The 20,510-nt window shown below is 38.8% G+C and overlaps 1 pseudogene; it reads right to left on the bottom strand.

Moving 5' to 3' along the window:
* Positions 1-16,193, bottom strand: part of LOC102754720 — a 21,558-nt pseudogene extending 5,365 nt beyond the window's left edge.
* Between the last annotated feature and the right edge of the window lie 4,317 nt (positions 16,194-20,510).

Below are 20,510 nucleotides of genomic sequence, written 5' to 3'. Positions count from 1 at the left end.
CCTGTCCTTTTTTTCTTTTTTTTTTTTTTTTTCATTCTGGGCTAGCTTTAGCTCTGAGATTTGGCTCCAGCTCTGAGGCCTTGGCTGTTGAAAGTAGGTATCTGGTTTGTTTGGGTTCTATAATTGTAACACTGTTGCGGTCCTGCTCACTCTAGCTCTGAGATCCCGGCTGGCTGAAAGCAGGGATCTGTGTTTGTTTTATAATTGAAACAATGTTGTGGCCTGCTGGCTGAAGCCCAGCTGGCTGAAAGCAGGTTTCTGGGGTTTTGTTTAGCTTCTGTATTTGTAACAATGTTTCTTAAACTGCAAGCTCAGAGGCCCTCAAGGTAGGCGAGGAACGTTGCAGTCCTCCATCACTGAAGCAAGCAAGCCTCATGTTCACCTTAAACTGCCTGGCTGCCGGCCGCAATCTTGGCTGGCAGTTAATTTGCATGTTGCCCTGATTAGCCAATGGGAAGGGTAGTGGTGGTACAGCTAATTACCATGTTTCTCTTTTATTAGATAGGATATATATTTATTTTATACGAGAGGCCTGATGTATGAAATTTGTGCAAGGGTTGTGGCCCTCACAGCCCCAGCTGCCTCGGAAACTGATCCTGGGGATTGGTATCACAATCCTGGACCTCTGGCTCCTAATCAGTCACCTGCCTGCCGGCCTGGTCACCCCCAACTGACCCCCTCTGCCATCCTGGTTGCCCCAAACTTCCCCTCCTGTGGGCCTGGTCGCCCCGCGCAGCCTGCTGGTCACCCCACGCAGCCTGCTGCTCAGTTTTTTGGTTGCCCCTCACTGCCCCCCACCCTCCACCAGCCTGGTCGCCTCCAACTGCCCCCTTTGCAGGCCTTATTGCCCCACACAGCCTGCTGTTTGGTTGTTTTGTCACCCCTTACTAACCCCTCTGCCAGTCTAGTTGCCCCACACAGCCTGCTGCTCAGTCATTTGGTTGTCCTTCACTAATTCCCCTGCTGGCCTAGTTCCCCTACGCAGCCTGTTCGATCATCCGTTTGGTTGTGATGGTTGCTTAGGCTTTTATTACTATAGATTTATGTGAAATGTGAGTGAATTGGAATTCCAGTGACACTGACTCTCACTGTGATTGAAGATTTTCTTATATAAATATTTATTTGCTGAATGCCCTATAGACAATTTTTAGAGAGCTTAAATGTCTATAGTATTTTAAAAATATATATATTTGTATTGATTTCAGAGAGGAAGGGAGAGGGAGAGAGAGATAGAAACATCAATGATGAGAGAGAATTGTTGATGGAGTTGTCTCCTGCATGCCCCACACTGGGGATTGAGCCCCCAACCCAGGCAATGTCTGTTGTATTACAATTTTTATCAATTCTAGAACTTCTCTCTGGAGAGCAAGTCTGCAAAGCTTCTCACTCTACCATTTCAGAAGTGGATACCCTATGGATATTGTATAATAAATTTAAATTCAGATTAAGAATGCATTAATTAATTTAATATTTGCTGTTTTCACATGTTGTAAGTTTGATACATAGAGATGTTTATATAATCAACTAAATAAGAATATTTTTCACATATCGTAAAACAAAATATATAAATTACTAGAAAAAATAGAATACTGTTTGTGTAGCATTGTGTTTAAAGACTAAAAATACTCATAAGTGAAACAAGCCTACATTTTCATTCTTCAAATTTACCTTAAAAGAGGAAAGTATAAGAATATGTAACAAGTAAGTTTCCTGGCATGTATAGATTCCAATTTTCATGTTTAATTTTATCAAGGTACACCAATAATCTGGTGCCTTTTTAATTCTTTTATGGATATGCCCAGAAGAAAACTCAGAATATGTAACATTTCCCATATAATGTAGAAAATAATCATCATTGAAAGTTTTCCTTTACTAGTTGTGGAGTATAACTGAGTTCCTTGAAAATATCCAGAAAATGTGTAGGAGAACAAATATTAAAACTGCTATTTTTTGATCCCTAATCTAACCTTTCCCTCATAACATATACTGTTCCCTGAATGTGCCAAATAGTATAAAGTTAAAATAATTTTAAAATTCAGTAGAACTACCGTTTCTTTCTGATTTCTAATGTGGTTATCTCATATTGAGTAAAATATAGAGAATAAATTGTACACCTGAAACCAATATAATTTTGTATGCCAACTATACTTTAATTAAAAAGAATATGTTTGATATCAGTGAACTACTGTCAATACTACTGTTCATGTTATCAAGTGCTTTAAGATTTGGCTTATGATAGGACTTCACTTCCCCTGCCCCTTGAGGTTATAAAGCCACATGACTTGCTGTAGCTAATCAAATATGAATGGACATGACACATGTCACTATTAAGCTGAAAATCAACTCTCCAGCCCAGTTCTTCCTTTACTGCAGCAATTGTGAAAGCATATGTTGAGGAGTATCTCTGTTAGAATAAGTCCTGAATAATTACAATGAACAAGAGCCCTTGGCAGTTCACACTGTACTATGAATGAAAAATAAATTTTTGTGGTTTTACATACTAATATTTTGAGATATTTTTTTACTGCAGCAAATTCTAACTTATCTTGATAAGTAGGGTTGATATTTATATATATATGCAAATGAATTCCTGCTCTTGCATCTATCAACACACATACACACACGTCCACATCTGGATTCTTTCTTCTCTGCCTCCCGACACACACACACACACACACACACACACACACACACACACACAGTCTTCCATTTGGGTTGAATCTCACCACCTCTTAGTTTTCAGATCAGGTACCATTTTCTACAATTTAGGCTAGGTACCTGTTCTATATACCCCACTCTAGCACCTATACACTGTATATTGCATTTGTTTACTTATACTTAACAAACCATGTTGTCAGACTATGAGCTAAATTAGGATTATGACTTTGTCTGACTGTTCAATACACAACAATGTCTGGTACATATAAGGCATTGATTGGATTCATGTTTTAATCCAAACAATGATGTTTGTGATAAATGTGTTGGATCAATTAGGTAACTGCCAGTAGGAGGCACTGTTCTCATTAATTATTTATAAAATCTAACATAAAAACAAAAAGTAGAAAATCTAATCTTGTAAGACATATTTTAATCTGATTTCCTCTACAAATTCTGTTTTTGTCATGCATAATTCAGTATGAGCTCCTATAAAAAAGAAGCTTTGACAAAAATGGCATTACATAGATACTTCCTGGAAGGATTTAAACCTATTAATTACTCTCTTTTAAAAAATGTTTTTAAAATTGATTTAAGAGAGAGGAAGGGAGAGAGAGAGAATGAGCTATAGAAACATCAATGATGAGAGAGAATCATTGATTTGCTGCCTCCTGCATGGCCCCTATTAGGGATTGAACCCACAACCTAGGCATGTGCCGTGACCAGGAATCAAATTGTGACCTCCTGGTTCAAGGGTCAACCCTCAACTACTGAACCACACTGGCTGGGCACCCTCTTTTTAAATAATGTAAAGTCATATCTTTAATACATTTTGAACTTTGTTTCCAGGATTTAGTAACAATTACATCATGAAGAAGAATTTCAGATGACATTCTACCATTATGACAGATAGTTTGATTAAGGTATTCAAACATAAAAGAGTACAGTGAAGTCAACTCCTTGAACTGCATAGCACTTCCAGACAGCAGACATTAATTGGGGGAAATGTCTTTGTGCGTTTAAAAAAAATTGCTTATTCAATTTCTCTCAAAAAATACTTGACAGTTTCCCCAAGGACAAATTATTTTGAAATCCACACCCAGAAGAACTTTCTAAATGCATCCTAGCTAAGTTTGAAGAGGAAGAGAATCTCTTGTTAACGAAAATCATATTTTCAGCCATGTGCTAATTAAACACCCTGCCTGAAATATATAAGTATTTCTTTGGGTGATTTACTAGGTAAATGTTTTGAAATGTTGTCAGGGAGCAGGGAGCACTGGAAGAAGATTAAACTTTCTGTTCAAGTGACTATATGACATCAAATTATCTAGATAACAGTGAAAATTCCATAAGTCACCTATAATCGCCTTCAACCAACAAAAATTATGTTCACTGTGAATATTAATTTCTCAATAAGTCTATAAATGTAATTGGTGCAACCACTGTGGAAAACAGTATGGAGGCTCCTCAACTAATTAAAAATAGCACTACTATATGATGCAGTAATTTTACTTCTGGGCATATATTCAGAAGGAAACAAAATCACTAATTCAAAGAGATATCTGCATCCCCACGTTCATTTCAGCATCATTTGTAATTGTCAAGATATGGAAACAACCTGTGTCCATTAACAGATAAAGAAAATTAACATACATATAATTCAGCCATTAGAAAAGGAAATCCTACCATTTGTGACAACATGCATGGTCCTTGAGGGTATTATGCTAAAGGAAATAAGTCAGACAAAGAAAAACCAATACTGCATAATCTTACATATGTGCGGAATAAAAAAACCCCCACAAAGTCATAGAAACAGAGAACAGATTACTTATCAGAAGTGGGTGGTGCAGGTGGGGGAAATGGATAAAGGTTATTAAAAAGTATAATCTTCCAATTATAGAATAAATAAATCCTGGGGATACAATGTACAGAATGTACAGCGTGTCAACTACAGTTAACAATAGTGGTTTGCATATTTAAAAGTTGCTGAGAGAGTATATCTTAAGAGTTCTCATCGCAAGAAAAAATATTGTAACTATGTGAGGTGTTGGATGTTAATTAAACATATTGTAATAATTTCACATATATACATATATCAAATTATTATCTTATACAACTTAAGGTTAAACAATGTTATATGCTAATTGTATCTCAATAAGCTGGACATTTATATATAAATAATTGATGTCTACAACTCCAAACTCAATTATTTAATGTACAGTTTTCTTAGATTATTATGTAGAATCATAGAATATACATGTAGTAATAAACCTTAAAGAGTTCCTGGAATTGTCCCTTCCTATTTTTTTTCCTTCCTTTTTTTCTTCACCTCAACCCTTTACTCATTCTTTTATTTCAAACATTTAGCATGATTGTTTCTGTTGTGCATTCCCATCTTATCTTGCTTTTTATCTTTATTAAGATAGCTCTAATGGCAGCTTTAAAATTTAGTCATTTCTGTAAGTTCAAAATATAAATCAAGGACTCAGGTGTTTTTTTGTATTTTTTTTAAATACTCACACAAGGATTAAAAATAAATTGTTTTTTCCATTGATTTTTGGAGTGAATGGAAGAGAGAGGGAAAGACAGAGAGAAACACATCCATTGGTTGCCTCATGCACGCACCTCGACTAAGGCAAAGGCCAGGAGGAGCCTGCATCTGAGGTACATGTCCTTGCCTGGAACCAAACCCAGGATCCTTCAGTACGCAGGCTCTATCCACTGAGCGAAACTGACTAGGGCGATGTCAGGTTCTAATGTTTAATTGTGATTGCTTATTTGATCATCTCCCCAACTAGTTTGCAAGATCCAGTAGCACAATAACTCTGTCATGCATGCAGTTATTTATAAATTAGGTTTGATTGTGTGTTAGCTTACTAGGGCTGCCATAAGGTAGTATCACAGACATGGTGGCTTAAACAACAAAGTTTATTTTCCCACAATTGTGGAGTTCAGAAGTCTGACATCAAGGAGTCTGCAGCGTTGGTTTCATAGGCCTTTCTCCTTGGCTTGTTAATGGTCATCTCCTTGTGCCTTACCTCTGTAAATTTCAGTGTCTAAATCTCTTTTTATATAAAATAGCTAGAGGCCTGGTGCATGAAAATTCATGCACTGGAGGGGGGGGGGTCCCTCAGCCCGGCCTGCCCCCTCTCACAGTCCAGGAGTCCTCAGGGGTGGGAGGTGACCAGTGATCAGGGGAAGGTGACGCCCCCATCACACCTCTGCTGCCATGGCCGGCAGCGCAAGCCTTGGCTGGCCCTGGTTGCCTGAGCCTCAGGAGGCCCTGGGTGGCTGGGCAGCTGCCATCCGAGGCTTGCCTGTATCTCGGGCTGGTCCTGGGCAGCTGGGGGGCTTATGGGACTAGGCACCGCCATCTTGTGGCTGTGGGCATTGCCATCTTTGAGTGTGGGGCAGTCAATTAGCATATTCCTTCCTTATTGGCTATGGATGCTGCCATCTTTGCAATGGCATGAGGGTCAATTAGCATTTTTTTCTTTATTAGATAGGATAGTTACATCGATTGAGGGTCCACATTAATGACCCCATCTTAAACCAAATTATCACTTTAAAAATCTTGTCTTCAGTCCTAGCAGGTTTGGCTCTATGGATAAAGCATAGGCCTGCAGACTGAAGGATTCTGAGTTTAATTACAGCCAAGGCACGTGCCTGGGTTGCGGGCATGATCCTCAGTAGGGGACGTGCAGGAGACAGCTGATCAATGATTCTCATCATTGACATTTCTATCTCTCTCTCCCTCTCCCTTCCTCTCTGAAATCAATAAAAATATATATATTTTAAAAAATCCTGTCTTCAAATAGAGTCACATTCTGAGGTAATGGAGGTTAGAATTAAAACATGTATTTCGGAGAAGAGAGGAACAAATCAGCTCATAATAGGCTGCATGAAAGAAACAGGTGGGAAAAAAGGTTTATCTGGGTGAAATTTTGGAGAAAAAACCATGGATCTAGTTCATTCTCTTCATTATAAAGATTAAAAAAAGCTCACTATCTTATTTGACTCTCAAAACGAAACTTTGATGAAAACAAAGCAGGTATTCTGGATAATAAAGAAAATGAGGTCCAGGATGTGATATGACCTACCACAGAAAAGATTATGTTGTCATATTTTGCAGGTCTTTTGTCTATTCATTAAAAAACATTTTCAAAATAGTAGAATGGCCATCTCAAATATAAAAGTAAAATATATAAATTACAGTTTACTTTTTTCAATCTTAACAAATATAAGACATGCAGATCTTTTTTTTAATTTTAATTACATACTAGCTTGTATTTTACTTTTACTTTATTTCAATGTAATGCTAACATTCCGACCAGACTCATAATATTTTATTGAGATATAGATGACGTAACATTGTGTAAGTTTAAGGTATACATCATTAATTTAACATATTTATGTTGCAAAATGAGTACCACTGTAGCATTAGGTAACACCTCCATCACACATCACAAATACTCATAACATTAATACAGTGGTCCTCAAAATATGGTCCTTACACAAGCAACACTAACATCACTATGTAATCAGAAACTTTGTAGGTTGGACTAGGAGTATGTGACTTAAAAAGCCCTTCAGAAGATTCTGATACTCATCCATGATAAAGTTTGAGAACCTCTCATTAAAAAAAAAAAACACTATTGAGTTTATTAAGGTGACATTGGTTACTAAAATTATATAGGTTTCAGCTATACAATCTATACTAATAGAAGTGTAATATGCTAATTAGATCAGACAGCCAAACAACCTTCCGGATGTCCTGGATGAAGCTGAGGCAGCAGGGGCCGAGGCAGAGGCGGTTAGGGGCAATCAGCCAGGCAGGCAGGTGAGCAGTTAGGGGCTATCAGGCAGGCAGGCGAGTGGTTAGGGCCAATGAAGCAGGCAGGCAGAGTGGTTAGGGGTGATCAGGCAGGCAGGCAGGTGAGTGATTGGGAGCCAGTGGTCCTGGGTTGTGAGAGGGATGTCTGACTGCCGGTTTAAGGAACGGGCCTAAACTGGCAGTTGGACATCTCCTAAGGGGTCCCGGATTGCAAGAGGCAGGCCATGCTGAGGGACCCCCCTCATGCACAAATTTCATGCACCAGGCCTCTAGTGCTATAATAACATCATCTGTAAATTGTATTGTGTGTTCATTAACCAAAGTCAAGTCTCCTTCAATCATCATTTATCCCTCCTTTACCCTCTCCTTCCTTTCCCTCTGGTAATCACCATATTGTTGTCTATGTCTGCCAGTTCTTTTTTTTGCTTCACCTTTTCACCCAGCCCTCCAAACCCCTGCCCTCTGACAGCTGTCAGTCTGTTCTCTGTATCTGTGAATCAGTTTCTATTTTTTTGTTATTTTGTTCATTATATTTCACATATAAGTGAAATCATATAGTACTTGTAATGCTCTGACTGGCTTATTTCACTGAGCTTAATACTCTCCAGATCCATCCATGCTGTCACAAAAGGTACTATTTTCTTTTTTTGTGGACAATTAATATTCCTTTGTGTAAATGTACTACAGATTTTTTTATTCACTCATTTATTGATGGGCATTTGGGCTCCTTCCAAATCTTGGTGAGTGTAAATAATGCTGCAATGAACATAGGGGTGCATATATTATTTCAAATTAGTCACTAATCAGCAGAGCAATGCAAATTAAAACCACGATGAGATAATACCTCACACTTGTCAGAATGGCTATCATTAATATATCAGCAAACAACAAGTGTTGGCTAGGATGTGGAGAAAAGGGAACCCTAGTACAGTGTTGGTGGTAATGCAGATTGGTGCAGCCACTGTGGAAAGCAACATGGAGTTTCCTCAAAAAATTAAAAATGGAACTGCCTTATGACCCAGTGATTCCACTTCTGGGAATATATCCAAAGAAACTCAAGAACCTCTCTTTTAATGAAAATGAATTTATTGTGATGTTGCCTTTTTCTCCTAATAGAATAGCATTTCTCTCTCTCTCTATCTTCCAACCCCAACCATCCTTTAAAGACCAACTTATATAGTATATGCATATGTATATATTATGTAGTATAATTTCTTTCAGATAATCATTGTGATCTATTGAAACTGGCCTTGTCAAAATGCTATAGTCTACTCTTACTTTGCTTCTCAGATTTATTTTCTAAAAAAGAACATTTATAGGGTCTACATACTCCTAAATAGACTCTTTAGCCCTTGAAGGACATTGGCTCCTATTGCTGCCCATCTCACATAGCACAACCATTCTTTTGGTCAAATTTCTGGTTTCTTAGGTTTTGTATTTATTCTAGTATGTGTAAGTCCTGGGTATAAAAATGCTTAATAAGTTCTCTCTCCCTCTACCTCTCCTTCTCCTTCTCCATCTCTCTCTTCTTCTTCATCTCCCTCTCTTTCTCCATCTCCCTCTATGTCTTCCCCTCCCTCTCTATCTCCATCCCTCTCCCTCACTCCCTCCTCTCTTCCTCTCTTCCACTCTCCCCCTGTTGATTTACTGGGGTGTGATGTAAAACTGGCACCCTTATGCAGAGGGCAGGGAAAGACCAAAGAAAAAGCAGACCACTCCAGATTGGCAGGTAGCAATGTTTTTTGTTACATTATCATTGTTATTATTATTATTATTATTATTATTATAGCATTGGTAATTAAAATTATATATCTGTGTTATATAATGTTAATGTCTGTGTCCACTATTATGTGCTAACCATCAAAAGTCTAGTTTCCTTCCATTACCATATATTTGACCCCTTTTACCCCCTCTCCTCTGGTAATCACCATTCTGTTTATTTATGAATTTTTTATGGTTTTTGTTAGTTTATGTTTTGTTCTATATCCCACATATGAGTGAAACCATACAGTGTTTGTCCTTTTCTGTCCGTTTTAATAAGCAAGGGAACTTACAACACTTGTTGTAGGCACCTGCATAAACAATAGTTTTCTGCACCCACCCACTAAATCTTAAAAGTTTATACAGTGCCTTAACTGAATTCAGTTATGTACACAGGGGATCTTCACTGTGTTCATTTATGTACATAAGAGGTCTTCAGTGTGTTTAGTCATGTACCCAATCTATATTGTCTCAGCACCTTACTGCTACAGTCTCGGGCTATACCCTAGAGCGGTAATAGCCAACCTTTTGAGCTCAGCATGTCAGCATTTTGAAAAACCCTAACTTAACTCTGGTGCTGTGTCACATATAGAAATTTTTTGATATTTGCAACCATAGTAAAACAAAGATTTATATTTTTGATATTTATTGCATATATTTAAATGCCATTTAACAAAGAAAAATCAACCAAAAAAATGAGTTCGCGTGTCACCTCTGACACGCGTGTCATTGGTTCGTCATCACTGTCCTAGAGGCAGCTTCTGGGAGTGGGGAAGGCAAGTGGAGCACACATTCCAGAGAAGGGGGATGAGAACATGTGGTGAGGGGGCCTCCAATTGCCAGGTCCATTTCAAGGGTCATAATGGTAGTCACATATTCTTTTAAAAATATTTTTATTGATCTCTGAGAGGAAGAGAGAGGAATAGATAGAAACATCAATGATGAGAGAGAATCATTGATCGGCTGCCTCCTACACACCCGCTACTGGAGACTAAGTCTGCAACCCAGGCATATGCCCTTGACCAGAATCAAACCCAGGACCCTTCAGAACATAGGCCAACACTCTAGTCACTGAGCCAAACCATCTAGGGAAGCTCTAGAGGTTTTGACACTGGAAATGGCAGAGTAAGGAATTTCAAAATTCTATCCATTCAGTAAAGCAACAATTAAACTGGCAGAAACTTACAGAATCTACTCTTTTTAGAACTCCGTATTCTAACTAAAAACATACAACCAATGGAATGCTAAGTGAAAAAAGAAAAAAAAGAATCTCCTACATCTCAGTAAGAGATAATTGTGACATTTTAACTCATTTGCTATCACTCATCATTTCCTAGTTTGGTGGAGACCTTGGGAGGGAGGATTGCATTCCTGGTACAGATTGCTGGTGCAGAGTGGCAAAGCAAACCTTGCTCCCAAAGAACTGTGGTGGTGGTTATTTTTTTTATCTGTCTGCCAAATTTCTAAGAGGTTGGCAGAGAAGTTTGCTTTTGTTTCTCTCCTGCCTTGGAACTTTCTTGGAGCTGGAGCAATCTCTCACATAGCATTTATTGAAAAAATTTAAAGGCACCTATACCAGATATAGCTACCTGGGACAAGCGATAACAATGGTGCAGCAACCCACAAACTAAAAAACCTGGGAAGGGAGAGTCAAGGGATGGAGATACATGGAGGAATAAGGGTTTTTAAAAGCTCCCTCATACACCAGAGAGTTTCAAAAACCATGCACATGACTAGGACTGAACATTACCTGAGAAGATCCTAAGCTTCCACTTCCGGGTAAATTTCATGCTCTGTGACAACTGAAAGTGAAGGCTATGGCAGGGATGTAAAGGGACGGGTCGGGATAAGCATTTCTCTATTATTAGCTGACCAGTAAGCCAAAAGCTATTCAAACTGGAGCACAAAGAAAAAAAAAAAAGGAATAAATTAACAAGTGTTCAGTACCTTTTAAGGTAATATTAAGCAATCTAATATGAATACAATTATAGTCCGCAAAGAAAGGGAATGATTTTGATGATGATAGTTTATAAAATATAAAAGTAAAATGAAATAAAAATTGCACAAAAGAAGTGTTGGATCATGACAAGTTAAATGGTACACTCTTAATTGAAGGTAGGCTGTGATGATTAAACAGCTCAAGATGATTACTATAAAGCCTAAAACAATAAATGATGAGATAAAAATAATACAACAGAAGAGGTTACGTGAAATGCTATAAACAAAGAGAAAATGAGAAAGGAATAAAACCAATAAAGGAAAATTCAAGAGAAATAAAACAAATAAGTAAACTTAAAACCAACATTTTAACATCTAACTGATCCTGTTAATGTTAATGGTTCATAAATACATATGCAGTCTACAAGACACTCAGGCAAAGATTTAAAATAAAAGATGGAGCGCCAGCCTGTTTGGCTCAGTGGATAGAGTATTGGCCCTTGGACTGAATTGTCCTGGTTTGATTCAGGTCAAGGGCATTTAACTTGGTTGCAGGCTCTATCCCCTCCTCTGTACGGACTCCTGCAGGAGGCAATCAATCAATGTGTCTCTCTCATATCGATGTTTCTCTCCATCTGTCACCCCCCCTTCCCTCTACTCTCTCTAAAAATCAATAGAAAAGTATCCTTGGGTGAGGATAAATAAATAAATAAAGAAATAAATGGAAAATATATATAGCATGAAAATACAGATTTACTAATCACAAAAGGGCAGAAATGGATTAGACTTCAATACAAAGAGCATTGATAGGGACAAAGAGGGACACTTCATAATGATAAAGGGAGTAATTCATAAATAAGATATATATTTTAAATATATAATTTTATTTATTTCAGAGAGGAAGAGAGAGGGAGAGAGAGAAACATCAATGATGAGAGAGAACAATTGATCGGTTGCTTCCTGCATGCCCCCTTCTGGGGATCAAGCCTGCAACCCAGGGCATGTGTACTGACTGGGAATTGAACCATGACCTCCTGATTTACAGGTCGATACTTAAGCACTGAGCTATGCCAGCCAAGCAATAAGATATTTTTAAAAACTAAAAGAATGTACTTAATAACAGAGTTTAAAATTAACACAGGATAAGTTGATAGAACTGAAAGAAAGGAGCAGTCCACATTTATATTTAGAGATGTCATTATTACCCTCATGGTAACTGACAGAATAAATAGATAGAAAACCAAATAGAACATAGAAGACTTATAAAACAATATCAAACAACAAGACCTAATTCACATGTATGTAACATTCCTCTTAATAACATCAAAATAAATACTCTTCACAAGTTTATATGGAACATTGACCAAGATTGATCCAAGATTGACCATTTACTAAACCATAAACCCAGCCTACTATGAGAGGATTGAAAATATGGAGCAAATATTCTCTTATTACAAATTAATTTAATTAGAAATCAATAAAAATGTTTGAAAAATCCTAAACATTTTGAAATTACATAACATGATTCTAAATAACCACAAGTCAATGGAAATATCAAAAAGAAACTTAGTAAATATTTTGAAATGAATAATGAAAATACAACATACCAACATTTGTGGGATGCAGCTACAACATTAGAGAAAAGTTGAGCTTAAAATGCTTTTTTTCTCTTTTAATTAAAATTTTTTCATTACAATTTATATTCAATATTATTTTCTATTACTTTCAGGTATACCATATATTGGTTAGATAATCAGATACCTTACAAAGTGTTCTCCCTATTTTCAGTACCAACTTGGCACTGTACATAGTTATCACACTAATAGAGGCCTGGAGCATTCATGCACCAGTGGGGTCACTCAGACTGGTCTGTGGGAATCGGGCCGAAACTGCCTCTCTGAGGGACCCTACGCGTGCATGATTGGGCTGTGGAGGGATTGCAGGAGGGCTCCAGTGCATGTCTGGCCCATCTTGCCCAGTCCTAATTGGGGCCAGTCAGGGCCGGCTGGCCAGGGAGGGACCGTGGAAGGTTGGCTGGCTCAGGAGGGACCACTGGAGGGCTCTAGGGTGTGTCCAACCCATTTCACCCAGTCCTGATTGGGGTTAGGGACCGCAGGAGGACTCCAGGGCGTGTCTGGCATGCCTCACCCAGGCCCTATCTGCCGGACCCCAGCAGCAAGTTAACCTGCCGGTCAGAGTGTCTGCCCACTGATGGTCAGTGGCATCATAGCGACTGGTTGAACAGTCGAATGGTCGGACACTTAGCAAATTAAGCTTTTATTATATAGGATTATTATTGACTAACTAGAGGCCTGGTGCATTAAATTAGTGCACAGGAGGGGGGGTGCCCCTCAGCCTGGCCTGCAACCTCTCCAATCTGGGACCCCTTGGGTATGTCCTACTGCCTCTCACAATCTGGAACCACTGGCTCCTAACCCCTCTGCCTGCCTGCCTGATTGCCCCTAACTGCTCCCCTGCTGGCTTGATCACCCCTAACCACCTCTGCCTTGCCCTGCACCCAGGACCCAGGATTCCCTCCTCTGGCCAGTCGCAGGCACCTGGAACCTGGGCTTCCCTCCCTCTGGTTGGCCACAGGCACCCAGGACCCTGCAGGCCTGGTCCCCTGCAACTATCCTCCCCTGAAGGCCTGGTCACCTCCAACTGCCTTCCCCTGCCAGCCTGTTCGCCCACAACTGCCCTTCCCTGTCGACCTGATCGCCCACAACTGCCCTCCACTGCTGGCCTGTTTGCCCAAAACTGCCCTCCCCGGCTGGCCTGTTTATCCACAACTGCCCTCTCCTGCTGGCCATCTTGTGGCAGCCATCTTGTCCTATATAATAAAAGCCTAGGTGCAACCACACGCGACGTTGTCTTGTGACAATGTCATGTGTGGTTGGACCTAGGCTTTTATTATATAGGATTAGAAAAGACAGTGTTTAAATGATCTAGACTTCTAACTTAAGAAGCTAGAAAATAGTAAATTTGACACAAAATAAGTGGATGTATTAGACTCTAATAAATATTAGAGTGGAAATTAAAAAATAGAAGATGGACAAATAGTAGAGAAAATTGATGAGACCAAAAGCTGTTTGAAAACAATGATAAAATTAATACATCTCTAGATTGATCAATATTAAACACATATAGATAGATTAGATATATAATAGATAAACAGATAAGTAGGTAGATGATAGTTAGACAGACACATATATGATTAATTCATTTTCAATAATAATTCTAAGGTAATTAAATGAGGTAAGTACAGCATTTCCAACGGTCAAGGAGCAAGTAACTATCTATAAAGGGAGAAAAAAGTACTTATGCCTACCTGCCATGTTTGTATAGGTTCAATGCTTTCTGGTGCAACATGTTGCAGTCAGTGATTCAGAACATATTTTCTCTTCATGTCTTCCACCCACAAATTTCATGCATTTTCCATCTCATGCACTGTGACCATAACTTTGGCAGTTTGAGGTGCAACAGCAAAACTAACACAATTTTCTTTTTCCTTCTTCACAATTTCACAGATAGAAGAGTAATTTCTATGGCAGATCTTAGCAACCTTAGCATACAATTTTTTTAAATCCTCACCAGAGGATATTTTTCCATTACTTTTTAGAGAGAGTGGAAGAGAGAAGGGAAGACAGAAAGAAATATCAATATAAGATAAACACATTGATTGGTTGCTTCAAGCATGAGTCCTGATCAAGGCTTGGGCCAGGGAGGAGCCTGTAACCAAGGTACGTGCCCTTAACTGGAATCAAACCTGGGACCTTTCAATCTGCAGGCCGACACTCTATCCACTGAACCAAACTGGCTAGGGCCAATTTCTTTCTTTATTAAGTCAAGAACTTTTCACCTTTTCATTTAAAGGAGTCACTTGATGGTTTCTCTTTGGCATATATGAATTGCCAGCATCATCACTCTTGCTCTTTGGGCTCATCCTACATAATAAAAGCCTAATATGCTAAGTGTCCAGTCGTCTGTTCAACCAATCAAAGTGTAATATGCTAATGATATGCTAAGGCCATTCAACCACTTGCTGTGATGTGCACTGACTACCAGGAAGCAGATACTCTGACCGGTAGGTTAGCTTGCTGCTGGGGTCTGGCTGATCAGGACTGAGCAAGATGGGCCGGTCATGCCCTGGAGCCCTCCCACGGTCCTTCCCTGGCTGGCCAACCTCCCGTATCCCTCCCTCGCCCCAATTGTGCACCAGTAGGGTCCCTCAGCATGGCCTGCACCCTCTCACATTCTGAGACCCCCTTGGGGGATGTCAGAGAGCCGGTTTCGGCTCGATCCCCCAGGCCAGGCTGAGGAACCCCATGGTGCATGAATTCATGCACGAGGCCTCTAATTATTACATAAAATAAAGGTTACTGGAACACAAATGCTGCAATACCATGATAAGTCAATCTGATAACCAAGATGTCTACTAAATGACTAACAGGTGGATTGCATATACAGAATGTATACACCAGGAGGAAAAAAAGGATTATCACATTCCAAATGGAATTGAGTGGGATGTTGTAAGATTTCATAACACTACTTATAATGGCACATAATTTAAAAATGTATGATTTACTTACTCTGGAATTTTTTGTTTAATACTAAAGGCCCAGTGCATGGGATTTGTGCACTGGTAGGAGGCATGGCCTGCTGGGATAGGTCTGCTGTGGGAGCACTGCTCATCCTGGTCTGCCGAGCTGCTGTGGACCCACCCTCTGAATGGCTGCTCCCTGGTCTGGCATCTTCTGTGAAGCCGAAGCACTCGCATCTCCAGGAGACCTGGTTGGGGCCAGGCCCAGGGACTATATCACTGAGAGGCAGCGGAGTAGGCCTCAGGCCCACGGCAGTCACGAATCCACCTCCCAACCTCCAGGGTCAGCTCTGCAAGCCCACGGGCAGTGCTGCTTGGCTTGCAGGCATTCAAAGGAGGCAGCAGGGAGCAAGGAGGAGAAGCCTGGGGCAAGGAGGTGATGATTGCCCGTTGGCCCGGGTTCATAGCGGTAGCAGCTGCTCATCCCGGTCAGCCAAGTGGCGCTGCCAATGTGGTAGTGCGCTGACCAACAGGGCGCAGCTCCTGCATTGAATGTCTGCCCTCTGGTGGTCAGTGCACATCATAGCGACTGGTTGACTGGTCATTCTGGTTGTTCCGCTGTTTGGTCGCTGGGCTTTTATTATATAGAATTTTGAACCCCAGGTTGATCACAGGTCACTGAAACCAAAGAAAGTAAAACTGCAGATAAGAGAGGACTATTGTAGTAAGTTTTGTAATCAGGATATGTGAGTACTTTATGTTTTTGTTTTATTTTGCAAGACTGTGTGACTATTTGAGGTCTTTTGTATTTTATATGAATTTTAGGATCAGCTGTCTTTTTCACAAAATCTTAGTGAGAACTTTTATAATGATTGCTTGATTCTGGAGATGACTTTGTCTGGTATTTTCTTCTTAATGATATTTTCTTCCAATCTATCAAAATAAGATAACTTTTCATTACTGAAGTCTTTTATTATTTCTTTCAACAATTTGTAGTTTGCAGTGTAAACCATTTGCACTTCCTTCTTTAAATTTATTCCCTTTTTTATGCCATTTTGAATGGTACTCTTTTCTTAATTCATTTTGGATAGTTCATTGCCTAATGTATAGAAATATAATTGATTTTGGCCTGGACAGCATGGCTTAGTGGTTGAGCATTGGCCTATGAACCAGGAGGCCATGGTTCAATTCCTGGTCAGGGCACATGTCAAGTTTGCGGGTTCGATCCTTAGTGGGGGGCATTCACGAAGCAGCCAATCAATAATTCTCTCTCATCATTGTTGTTTCTATTTCCCTCTCCCTCTCCCTTCCTCTCTGAAAATCAATTTAAAAATATATTTTAAAAAGTGTAGTGAAATATACATAACAGAAATCCTACCACTTTAAGGGTACATTTAAAAAACCCTACATTGATACTTTCTTGCATATTTGCCTTCTTCAAGAATGGTTTCTACTGATTGCTTCTTTTTTCTTGTGTGTAACCTATACTCATTTCCTTGCAGTTATTGCAAATTTTTGTTGAAAACAATGTATTTTGAATATTATAATGCACAACTCTAGAAATTAGATTCTCCCTTTTGCCCAGATTTTTCTTTAATTGCTGTTTGTTATTGTATTTTTTGTTTGTTTGTTTTGCTTAGTAACTTTTCTGAACTAATTCTGTAAAGTCTGTATTCTTGTTTGGTCACTGAAAATTTTGACTTATTAGCCTAATAATCAGCTAATGATTAGACATTACTTTCCTTAAATTCTTACAAGTAAAATCCCTCCCAGACTTTGTGGAGAGTCTCTATGTGAAAGTTGGGTCACTTCTTTAAAACTCAACTGGGAAGTTTACAACTCTGTCTCAGCATTTATTTCTTGCTCATGTAGAGCATGAAGGTCAACCAGAGTTCAGAGTTCTGAGTATTCTCAAGTCTTAACATGTGCACAACCCTGGGAATGCCCACCGTATTAGAGCTTTTTAAAACTCTTATGTACACCTCATTCCGCTACATTTCCTCCCAAGCTTTTTGGTTAGTCTTGTTTATCTCAACTAATATCCATTGCCTAAGGCAGTGATGGCGAACCTTTTGAGCTCAGTGTGTCAGCATTTTGAAAAACCCTAACTTTGGTGCCATGTCACATATAGAAATTTTTTGATATTTGAAACCATAGTAAAACAAAGACTTACATTTTTGATATTTATTTTATATATTTCAATGCCATTTAACAAAGAAAAATTAACCAAAAAAATGAGTTCTTGTGTCACCTCTGACATGCATGTCATAGGTTCGCCATCACTGGCCTAAGGCATCAGTGACTAAAATTTTTGCCTGAAAATGTTTCAACAAACAATCCCCCACTCCAACCCCAATAGTGGCTTTTAGCACTGCATGAGTTCTGATCTGGGCAAAATACAATTTGTTTCAAGTTCTTCCTGTGAGCCACCAGACAGATCAAATAATTAAAATTCTTTGAAAATAAGGTCCATTTTGGTTCCTCCAGGACTGATAATGTGTGTGTTATTTTTAATGGGGCTTCTAAGCTGGGGAGTTTAGGATTAGATTAGCCTAAGTTAAAATTCTTCAGAGCTCATTCCTCTTATTAATTTTTAACCACTTTTCTTAAACATGGGTTGCTATAAACTGTTGGGTTTCTTCAAGGTTTTGGTTAACTTCCAAAAAAGTTAATTCTCACTGCTTTCTTTGTTTTCTCAATACTTTTAAGAATGGAAAAATTTGAAACTGATAATATATGAATAATTAACTCTTTCTTGGTTTGTTTATTCATTCACTTGGCACAAAACTTTAAAAAATATTTTATGATTTTTAGAGAGAGAGGAAGGGAGAGAGAGGGAGAGATGTGAGAGCAAAACATCAATCCTCTGCCTTCTTCATGCTCCCTACTGGGGATCAAGCCCACAACCAGGCGTGTGCCCTGACGTGGAATGAAACAGCAACCTTTCTGTGCAGGGGACTATACTCCAAGCAAGTGAGCCATATCGGCCGGGGCCTCACAAAACTTATAATATAAAAAATATGTAGGAGGAGAAGCAAAAGACAAAGGAGAAAAGAAAAAAAAGTTACTATAATATTTTGATGCAAATATAATGTCCTAACTTGTTCAACATGAAGAACAAGCACTAAATTAATATAATTCATTACTTTAGTAATGTATTTTAACTTTCTTGAAATATTATTTATTTGTTATTTCCTATTTCCAATTCAGATTTGGTTTTTAGTATTTGGATTTGTTCTTATGTCTCAAGTGAAGGGTCCCACATACCATGTTGACAAACAATGTTCTTAGGCCTGTGGTTTCTGCTTATAGCTTTACTATTATTTTACTGGATAATTTCCACTAGCTTTTACAATTGTTTTTTCAAATTTCTCTGGAAAGTATGCTTTTAATAGTTTTAAAATCTCCTATCCCTTGCTGTGTGAAAACAACTCTTGCTGTGATTAAATGAGGAGCAAAAAGTCACTCACCGCAGGTCTAGTGGCATTCAATACTCTTTCATGTAGAGTAAATGGGACGGGTGGGCTTTCTATTGAACATTATTTCTGGGACTACTCAGAATGGTGGCAGACTGTGTGAACCGTACACAGATGGGCTCTTATGACTTTTCAGACAAGCAGGAAAGAGAATGATTTTATTTTTTAGTTGACAAAGTAAAATAGCTCCAAATTATTAGCATTAGTCACTTTTACAGCTATTTCAGTTTCCTCTGTGTGTGCTCATGCACAGATATTTCTTTCTTATGTTTGTCTTGTTATGCCTTATGCTAAACTAAAGCAAGCAGAAAACTGATAGGAAGACTATTTGCAAGAGGAGGACAATCCAGAAATGGGTATTGGGTAACAAGAATGATAAGACCTCACAGAGTAAAAATCTCAAAATGCATGGAGGCAGAGCCAAGGAATTCTTCCTTCTCTCTCTCTCTCTCTCTCTCTCTCTTGTGCAAACTTGCTCTGTGTGCATGTGTGTCTTCAGTGCAGTGCTATATGTAGTTACATGTTTAGTAGTTGTGTTTTAAAAATAAGAAGAAAATTATGAAAGAGGGAAAAGTGAAAAAACGAATTCACTCTGCAAATTTTTAAGGATAACATATAATCATATGTATCTTTCTATTCCAAATTGTATACACCATGTTATGATATAGTCTGTCATAATAGACCCATTGACTGTTGAGGAACATCATATAGTCTTGGGCACATTTTAGGAACACAACCAAGTGAAATATTTAAACAATATTTGTGTGTAATAAACGGATAATAAAATGTATCAATGAACTATTGCTTTAGACATAGTAACATCAATACTTATCTAATCATTGAATCATAAAGTATGTAGCTTTTTGGACCTGCTTTTATCCCCTCTCAGCCTAATTCTCTGGAGATTCATTTCATCCAAGTTGTTGTATCTATCAATAGTTTGTTCTTGTTTATTGTTGAGCAATAGCTCCTGATATGGATATTTGTTTGCTTACCATCTGTCCATTGAAGAACATCTGGACAGTTTCCAGTTCGAGGCTGTTACTAATAAAGTTGCTATGAACATTTGTAAAAAAAAAATACTTATCTAATCAATTCTTAAATAGGTTTCTGCTGTATAAATTGGTTGTTCTGAAGTTGTTTCTAAATACACAAAATTGCCAGAACCGGTTTGGGTCAGTGGATGGAGCGTTGGCCTGCGGACTCAGGGGTCCCGGGTTCGATTACGGTCAGGAAGGGCATGTGCCTTGGTTGCGGGCACATCCCCACTGGGGGGCGTGCAGGAGGCAGCTGATCGATCTCTCTC

The sequence above is a fragment of the Myotis davidii genome, unplaced genomic scaffold (genome assembly GCF_000327345.1).
Source record: "Myotis davidii unplaced genomic scaffold, ASM32734v1 scaffold860, whole genome shotgun sequence".
Lineage (NCBI taxonomy): Eukaryota > Metazoa > Chordata > Mammalia > Chiroptera > Vespertilionidae > Myotis > Myotis davidii.
The sequence above is the reverse complement of the archived record's forward strand: the minus strand, read 5'-3'. Positions and strand labels throughout refer to the sequence as shown.